Source organism: Phodopus roborovskii, unplaced genomic scaffold (assembly GCF_943737965.1).
Source record: "Phodopus roborovskii unplaced genomic scaffold, PHOROB, whole genome shotgun sequence".
In the NCBI taxonomy this organism is placed as follows: domain Eukaryota; kingdom Metazoa; phylum Chordata; class Mammalia; order Rodentia; family Cricetidae; genus Phodopus; species Phodopus roborovskii.
Window position 1 is genome coordinate 4,430,815 of NW_026126413.1, and position 9,610 is coordinate 4,440,424.

A 9,610-nucleotide genomic window follows, 5' to 3' on the forward strand; every position below is an offset into this window, starting at 1 on the left:
CTAAATTGCTTATTTAAATATATCTCATTTTAATAATTTTTAAATGCCAATGCTCACTAGGTAGAGAATAATAGCTCATTATGTCAATAAATTACTTCATTTCCAAAAGTGACACTTTCATTTTTCATATAAAACAAGCACATTCCAAATGAAGATATGTGGTCTTTTGTAGATTTCTTACTGTTAAGTTAAAAGGATTATGTGAAACCTTCATTCAAAACTGTGTTTAGTTTGGTATTTTAGCCTTTTAAGGGTGTAAAAGAAAGAGCCTAGTCATATTTATCATTATTATTATAACTGTGTATTTGTGTACATGTCCATACACATGCATGTGCCAAGGCATGTACTCAAAGTCACAGGACAACTTTCACGGGTCATTATCTATTCCCTCCATATGGATCCTAAGGATTAAGCTTGGGTCATAAGCTTGGTGACAAGCACCTTTGCCTGATGAGCCAACTTTTGGCCCATAATCACTTTTTTTGTTGATAAAAATAAAGAGAACAAGTTTTCAATACCATGTTTTAATGTCTTTAACACAATCAGGAATATTTCTATATAAGAAGTACAACTTGGGTTCATCTTAACCTGAACTTCCAGTGGGTGATGTAAGGTGTAGGGTTTTTCTGCCCGCCGCCTGGTCTGGTCCCGCCGCCGCACCAGCCCCAATTAACATACCGAGACTCTGTATTAGATACAATTCTGTTGGCCAGTTACTTGTTTCTTATCAGCTAGCTCTGTCTTAAGTATTAACCCATTTCTGTTAATCTAATATTTCCACGTGGTCTTCTTACTGGGGAAAGGGGCCAGCGTCTCGTCTCCCCAGTCTCTCCATCTTCCCTCCTCCTTACTACTTCCTATTTCCTCCTTGTCCCCTAGTCCCTCCTCTCTTCTTTCCTATTGGCCAACAGTGCTTTATTCATTAACCAGTATGAGAACATATATACATAATGGCATCTCCCATCAGGGTGGTTAAATTACCATTTAATGAACCTAAGATTAACATTTAAATGAACCTAACCAGTAACCTCGAATCACTATATAATGTTTTCATTACTGTGACCAAAATACATGAAAGAAACAGTTTGAGAAGTCTACTGTAAGGGGCTTTAAAGACAGTGAGCCCCTTTATCCATACTTTTTATTAGACCAGGCACTGTTGTAGGCACTAGAGGCATGCCAAGAAACCTAAGAGACATATTCCACCTCTAGCCGTCAACAATGTTTAATAAACAGCACATGCTCAATAAGCACTCCATTGATGCAAATTTATTACCTGTTTCCTCACTAACAGGAAGATTTAGGATTCTTTGTGAGCAGAAAGGGAAAAGAGAAATGGAAAGGGAAAGGGATCATAAGAAGTACCAAACAAAAACAAGGAGGCAAAATGCTAAAAGAAGTTTGTTTAGGGGCTGGAGAGATAGCTCAGCCATTAAAGGCTAGGCTCACAACCAAAAATATAAGTTCGTTTAGAAGACAGGTACAGTATCCTGAGATCAGACCCAGCCCTAACTCAGGTAACAGAAGTTGTTATTGAAGTAAAAAGACAGGGATGGATGATTCTAGTGAGACAGAATACTACTACTGCAAGCAGCTGTGCAGTCTCTATTAACTAACAGACCACTGGACTATTAGACCATTTCAGATTGTTGAACTTAGGGACTATTGGTGAATCCTACAGCATAGTAACTCCCAGCCTGGGAAGAATACAGATGTAATTCTCCTTCTCTGGGTATTCATGCCCTTTAATATGTTTGCCCCAAATCCTTCCCATGAGACCATGTTCCTTCTTTTTGTTACCATAGGCCAGATGACTATAGAATATTCCTGGGTTTGCAGCACACAATGCCTTCAGTGAGTTGAGAGGTAAATGAAAAGGGAAAAAAAAAAAAAACATCCTGTGCCCCCGCCAAGTTAGAGAACAGGCCCAAAGGCCCTGATCAATTGGGGCCAGATGTGGAAATCACCCTGTATCATATTGTCCTCTTCCAAAGCTCTGTTGCCCGGAGGCATTTTGAAACAGAGACAGGTAAATATGAATTTGCTAAAGAACTTTTCCCAGAGAAGGAGGCAAAGGGGTTGAGAGTCAAGGAGAAAACCTGTATTTTCTACCGTTGAGGATTAGGGCTGCCCTTGGCAAGGAACGGAGAACTGCTTGGAAAAAGTCAAAAGACTTGTCAGACATCAAAAGCTCAGAACAATGCTTTAGTGATTTAAGTGTAAATGAATCTTTGACACATATGGATTAAATTTCCCTTTCAGGGCACACAGTAGAGCACTGAAGAAAATGTTTCTGACAAGTCCCATGCTCAGCTTACCAAATGACTACAGACTGTGTGATGGATGGTCTGTGAGGTCCAACTACGTGCCATCCCAGCGGACGTGTGCATCTCAAGCTCATCAAGCTCAGTCATCAGAGGACCTCAGAGTGGGCAAAACAGACACAAAAGCATTGACCACATGGAGTCCTTGTCTATGCCCTCTTTGTCCTCATCTTCTTCCAGGACTTGAAGCAGGGGAATTCTGACTAACATCACAAGTATTGCCTACACAAACTGAGAACTCAACATTTGCCAAATCTGAGATTTAAAAAAAAAAAAAAATGACTCGAATGTAATAAAATATTAAGTCATCTCTAAGGAGTCATAAATTATAAGCAACTGACAGGTATTGTCCCTAATCAGAGAGACTGGGTTCTATCTAGGTTTCTGCCTTTCTAAAGGTGTTGATGGTCAGTGAAGGTGGGAAGGAGTTGAAGCTTGTTATCATGCTTCCTTCATGTCATACAAAGCTTGTTGTGATGAGCACAAATACTGTACTCCCTGAAGCACACATAAAACAGTGATGATACCAGACAGCTCCCATGCCAGAGGAAGCTGGATAGACTTCATTGAAAGTACAAGCATGCTTGTCTTTGCCGCAGCTGGCTGTGCTAATGACATTTCTGCTCAAGAAAGTCCCAGGGACAATACCTTGGAAATCTGCAGAACACTGCCCGCATCTGTATCTGCTGGGGAAGGGCTGGCAGAATAATCTACTAACTTGGAATTGTTTTTGAAGATTTCACATATCCTCCCAGCTCCCAAATGGGGAACTTTGTCCGCAAGGTCATCTGAGGGTGTCATCACAGGTGTTTGTGTTTATCAGAAGTCGATTGGCAAACACATTCATGTTTTCATGAAATTTTTACTTAAATTCCACCTTCATAGTGACATGAATAAAAATGGGAAGAATTAATAGGAATAAAGCAAGTATGTAGAAACTATGAGAATTTTAAAGAAAACTCTTTTTATTATATTGGCAAGATTGCATGAGTTCTTGTCTATCTGAAATAAGTCAAATACTAAGAACCTAATGGGACAAAAAAGCAAGTATTGGACTTTGACTCATGAGACCTGTGAGTCCTCCTTTTGATTCAGTGAATCCTAACAGGGTCTACTTGGTGAAGGAAAGGTCACTATTGTGAAACCGATAAGGGTCACGCTGGAACAAATCTTAGACTATATTATTGAAAATGTTGATGTATATTAACTGCTTTCACATAAATTTCAAAGTCATAACTTTGGGTTAGGCATGTAGTTCAATGTATAGACCATATGTTTTACATGTGCAACAGCCTTGGTTCTACCACCAGCACCATCTAATAAAATCTACAGCTTTGGATATCATAAGTTATGAATTCGAAGAGGGTCTACAAGAAATACCTGGGTCCTGAAGACATCAAACAAAATCATTCTGGACAAAAATAATTAAGTTATATGTCTTGTGTGAATCTATAGTAATTTTCATTAGAAAAGATAGTCAAGAGAGTAAGAAACTAACATTTCCCTTAGAAAAATAGCAATAATACTGACATATTTGGGGCTAGAGAAATAGTTCAGTGGTTAAGAGCACTGGCTGCTCTTCCAGAGATCCTGAGTTCAATTCCCGGCAACCACATAGTGGCTCACAACCATCTTTAATGAGATCTGGCGTTTTCTTCTGGCCTTCAGGCATACATGCAGACAGAACATTATATACAAAATAAATGAAATTTTTAAGAGAGATAATATTTAAAAAAAAGAAAAAAGACTGATACACCAAACCTGGGTGTGGGTGTGTGACTAAACCCATTAGCCAGAACTTAATAAGGTCAAGGGTACAAATTAGCATTTGTAGACTATTGAGGAATGAGAACATGTACAGAACTGTTATTCTTTAGACTGAAAATCTGTGACAAATCTTCAACTACATGTAAAATTTTGCAAGTATGATTTTAAAAAGAAAAAGTCAGGAATCATTGTATAGTAGAGTGTGCTGTCTCGTCGTCAGATGAGGCAGGTTTTTCTTTTTTTCCATATCCCAGAAAAAAAGTTATTGTACTTATCGCTAATATTTAGCCATCCTACCCTTAAAAACATCTGTGATAATTTATTTGTCCAAAATAGGACAAAGAAAGGGGAAATAAAAGGAAGGATGAAGGAGGGAAAGGAGGAAGAGCGAGAAGAACTATTAGCAGCACCCTAGGCCTGGCACACTTGAGGAAGTCTAAGACTGGACTGGTTAGACGGCTTCACGACATGGCCTAGAAATTCAGAAAAATGAAAATGCTGAGTACAGATCCATAAACAGTGAATAAGAATGATTTATTTTAGGAAATAGTCATTCCTGTGAAATGAGCTGGAAGGGTTTTTGGTGGGAGAAAGGGAGGGGAGCGATCCCAAGTAATTAATTTTGAATTTATTTATTTTACAGTTTCCATACTAAATTTCAAACAAATTTTAAGCTGCCCACACCATTCCCAAACTATTTTATTTCAGGTTGCATCATTTGGTGAGTTTAATCAGTTCCATAAAGAAAGCAACAAATGATGGCCAGCAGATCACATGAACTTCAAAAACTTGGGAACCATTAGAGAGGAGCTTGCTTGCTCACAGTACACTGCAAGCTGAGGGACATGGAACCCTGTCTGGACTGTCATCACAGCCTTCCTTCCGGGAAGAAGGGAAATGGCTCATGCGGAAGCTGAATCAAAAGGGATGGGTACTCACTGATCAGCCACACTGCATAGGAAATAGCACCCACAGACTTTTCCCCAGAATAGGACTTACCAAATTCTAGTAAAGACACATGGAAAGATTTCTTTCTGGGCATTAACTTAAATCTCTTTTTCAATTTTTATTTTTAGACACCAAATCCTGTGGTTAGCATTGCAGAAGTGTTTCTGGAGGATGGCCATGTTGCCGAAGATTTTTAATGGATACCAAAGAAGGAAAAACATTCTAACTTGGAAAGAATAATTTAGGCCAGAGTAGACAGCACCAGGCAGTCTAAATGCAAACCATGTATGTTAAATGGTGGAACAATAGAGATATTGCTTCAGAAGAAAGAATAACACCATATTCTCCTTACTGTAGAGTCACGTGAGAACGATTATTGAAATGACCCTTCTAAGTCCTGAGGAAAGTTGGGATGTTCGTCTGAAGTACTGTACTGTAAATTGAGACCCCATCATAGCCTCAAAGACTTTTTTTTCTTTGCTAAATTAAAACGGAAGAACATCTGAGGAGACTGAGGCTTGAACACTTAGTCACGTGCACAAAGACACTGCGGAGCAATGGAAGCAAGGATAGTAGCTCCATCCAGAGCTGTCCTTTACCAACCCTGAACTGGAGTGGGCGCTCATCTGTGCCTCCGTCGTTAATGAAAATGGGATTACGATTCTGCTATGTCAAGGTCTTCAGGTGGAGAAAGCAAGCACAGTATAGCAACTTAGGGACAAATTTTATAAATTGGACCTCTTAAGAAAGCATGGATGAGGGCAAGGTTGGGGGAACATGCTTGAATAGTAGGACAAAGGGGGCTCAAAAGTATGAGGCTTGAGTGAGATAGGGGATGTAAAATAACTAAAACATACTTTGTTCAAAACCTGCCGATTATATCCATATACATACATACATACATACATACATACATACATACATACATACATACGAGGGGATTGTTGTGATCCTAGCCTTTAATGGTTGTGCCATCTCTCCAGCCCTACATCCTTACTTTCAAAATTAAGAAATAATTTTAAAATTAATTATATAATAAAATTAATTATGAATAATAATTAATTGTAATTAAAGAAAGCATATCAATTCTGGCTAAAGGAGAGAGACTGAACTTTACCCTTCCAAAATATTTTAGCAGAACAAGTAACAGAGATATCAGAGTCTATTAATTAGCATCTAACACGTGCAAGATGCTAGTGGGAATTTTCCATTTAGTCCCTGGGCACAATTTTTGTCAGTGTTTTAGGATTCCCCAAGCTTCTGACAGAAAGCCCTTCAGCAGCATATCAAAGGCACTTTCCAGTCTGCTCCAGCATCCGGCAAAGCTGAGTGCACTTAGATTCTCTCAGTCTGGGACTCTCTCAGGTTCCATCCTCTGTGGTCTCACTTGGACAAAGCCCTCAAAACAAGTTCTGCTTATCTGACTCCAGCGGGGTGTTGAGTTTCTCATGTGCAAGCTCTAGAAATAAGACACTATTCTTAGCAGGGTTTATTTGTGGAATACTTAGCGGTGGCTGCCTAGCTGTTCCAGGAATGACACCAATGTGGGAGGGAATCAGGTTGGCACATCCATTATACAAATGTCTGCTCTGGTTAGGTCAGGGGCATATAAATTGTAGCCTCAGTGCAAATGTTTTAATTACCTTGTGGGCAAATAGAGATCCATGCATGCCTATTCCTCGCTGTAATTCACCCCTGACTCTGCTTACCAGTAAACAATGAGGAATGTATCTGTTCATCCTGAGTGCAACCACCACACTATTTGGCTGAATGCATTCATTCCATCTTTCACTGATGAAACATGAAACATTAGATTCAAGAAACATCCCTGGACATCTCCCAAATTCTCCATACCAGCTCTCATCATTCTTGGCACCCAATGCAGGTATCAGTGCATGCCCTTATCCAGTGTCATGGAAGGCTCACGGAGCTAAAAGCTCTCAGAAAGTAAGTCAGAGTGAGAGACATTCAAAAGGAAAAATGAAGACTTCAGCTAGCATCTGAAGGCGGGTGATATACAGCCACCTGCTCACGGGGATGTATAGGGTGCACTCTGGGGCATGGCCACAATGATCACATGAAAACAATGATCACAGCCACTTCTCGACTTTCACTATCTTCACAGTCCAAGTCCACTCTCCAGTTTCCTCTGCCCTCTATAAAACTCCCTTATAAATAAATTTTCTACCATTGAGTCATTTCACCTAGATGAGATACAGGTTATACATACAAAAATCTTAGGGAAATGTCTGCTATATTGTAATCTCTATGTAATTGTTACATACAAAACTTAAGAATTTAGTTCATCAAATTTTAAACATTTACTCTGTCTGTGTGTGTGTGTGTGTGTATGTGTGTGTGTGTGTGTGTGCAGGCACGCATGCGTATGTGTGTGCACATGTGTGTGTAAACCACACAAATGTGAATACCCACAGGGTTCAGAAGAAGATGTTGGGTGCCTGGAACAGGTGCTACAATGGTTGTGAGTCAGCTGACATGGATGTTGAGAACTGAACTCCGGTCCTCTGGAAGAGCAGTACACACACTTTACTGCTGAGTCACTTCTCCAGACTTCATCGTGTCAAGTTTTAAAGTAAACTGACATGATTATGCACCATTTAGAGCAATCAAAATGCCCTCTAATTCTATCAGAGCTCCGAGAAGAAAGTAGTTGTGGTGGTTTACCTTGAGTGGCAACTTGATGGCATTTAGAGTAGTGTGGAAATAAATCTCTGGACATGTCTGTGAGGGAGTTTCTTTTTTTTTTTTTTTTTTTTTTTTTTTCCTTTATTTATTTATTTATTTATTTTTATTTAATTTTATATAACAAAGTCCAATTAAATGAAAACAAACATTTATACACAACATTTGGGAATTTGGGCGTCGCTCTTTCCAAACTACTTCCTGCTGGTAAGGGGCGCTGTCTTGGGGGATTCGAAGAAGATTCAGATATCCTAGCTGCAGTCTGCAGGGCCGCCTTGTCCAGCCGTTTGGAATGTAGGATCAGCCTGTACTCTGTTTCAGGCGGTCTGGCGTGATCAAACCACATTAGTCTGGAAGGAATCCACATCTTTTCATTTTCTGTGGAAACAAAAATAGAAATACTTTTCCCCAGTAACTTGTTCTTCAACTTAAATTTTGGAGTCAAAGCGTTTTGTTTTTTTTTTTTTTTTTTTTTTAATTTATTATTTTACATGGCGATTCCAGTTCCCTCTCCCTCCCTCCCTCCCTCCCCTCCAGCCCTCCCTCCCTTCTTCCCTCCCTTTTGCCCTCTCTGCCCTCTCCCATGCACTCTAAACACCCTCCCCTCCCAACCCCCCACCACAATACCATATGTAGGGGAATGCCATTCAGTTGGGGTCATGTAGATCTGACAGGTCCTATGAAGTAGGGACTAGGGCTTCTCTCCTATCTCTAGAATAAGGCAGTTATCCCTCCATGGGGGATATGTTTGCAAAGTCCTTTTGTGCATCAGGGATACATCCTGGCTCCTGTGAGGGAGTTTCTAAACGAAGTTAAATGAAAGGGGAAGAGCCACTCTAAATATGGGTACCTCCACTCCTGGGGTCAGGGTCCTGTACTGAGAGAATGGGCTGCACACCAGCGCTCTGCTTCCTGACTGCTGATGGATATAACAAGTAGCCTCATGCTCCGGTAGCCATGCCTTCTCAGACACGAGGGACAGCATCTTCAAGCTGTGAGACAAATCAGACTCCTTCTTCCTCAAATGGCTTTCATATGATATCTTGCGCAATGATGAGAAACACAACATGGTAATCATGTAACTGAACACTACTTTGTAACTGACTTATTCTATAAAATAGCTGGAGATATATTTAAAAGAATTGAATCTTTTAAGTGTTGTTGTTCAATATATGTACTGTAATATGTACCAGCATGAAAGAGACATGCATAAGCATTATGCACCCTTTGTGTAACCTGGAAGAGCTCAATGTTAAAGAGAACAGCCCAGACTTTTATAGTACGTGCCAACCATGGTGGAAAGGCAGCCTTGGTGTAATCCATCATAGCCTCAGATCTGACAGATTGGTGTGTCAGAGTCCAATGTTCTTTACTTACTCCTGCCAAAGATAGGAAGAGGACCACAGAACCTAAGTACAATCCAGACTCTATCCTAGATGCACTGAGCACTGGGAATGTTACCTGTTGCATGGTCCAAAGCAATTCACGTCTTTAAGGTCATTTCAATCCACATCTTGAACATCATTTCTCTTTCTCCTTGTCAGCATTCTTACCTAAAATATAATATCCATACACAGAAGAACATACACATATATGCACATGCAGCAGACACATAAACACACACACACACAAAAACAGAATAAAACATGTAAGTAGTAGAGCTTATGATCTTTTTTTTTTTATTACGTTTAATTTTTCTAGTTGTTTCTTTCAAACTTTTTTCATTTTCCCTACTTGAGTTGCTTGTCCATGAAAAAGAAAGGTCTAACACCATGGACCTCTTACCCAGGTTTCAGATGCACATTGTTGCCTTCTTTCAGGAAAAGTTTCCCTGAGCTTTAAAACCTCATCAATGCCTGAATAGTTAG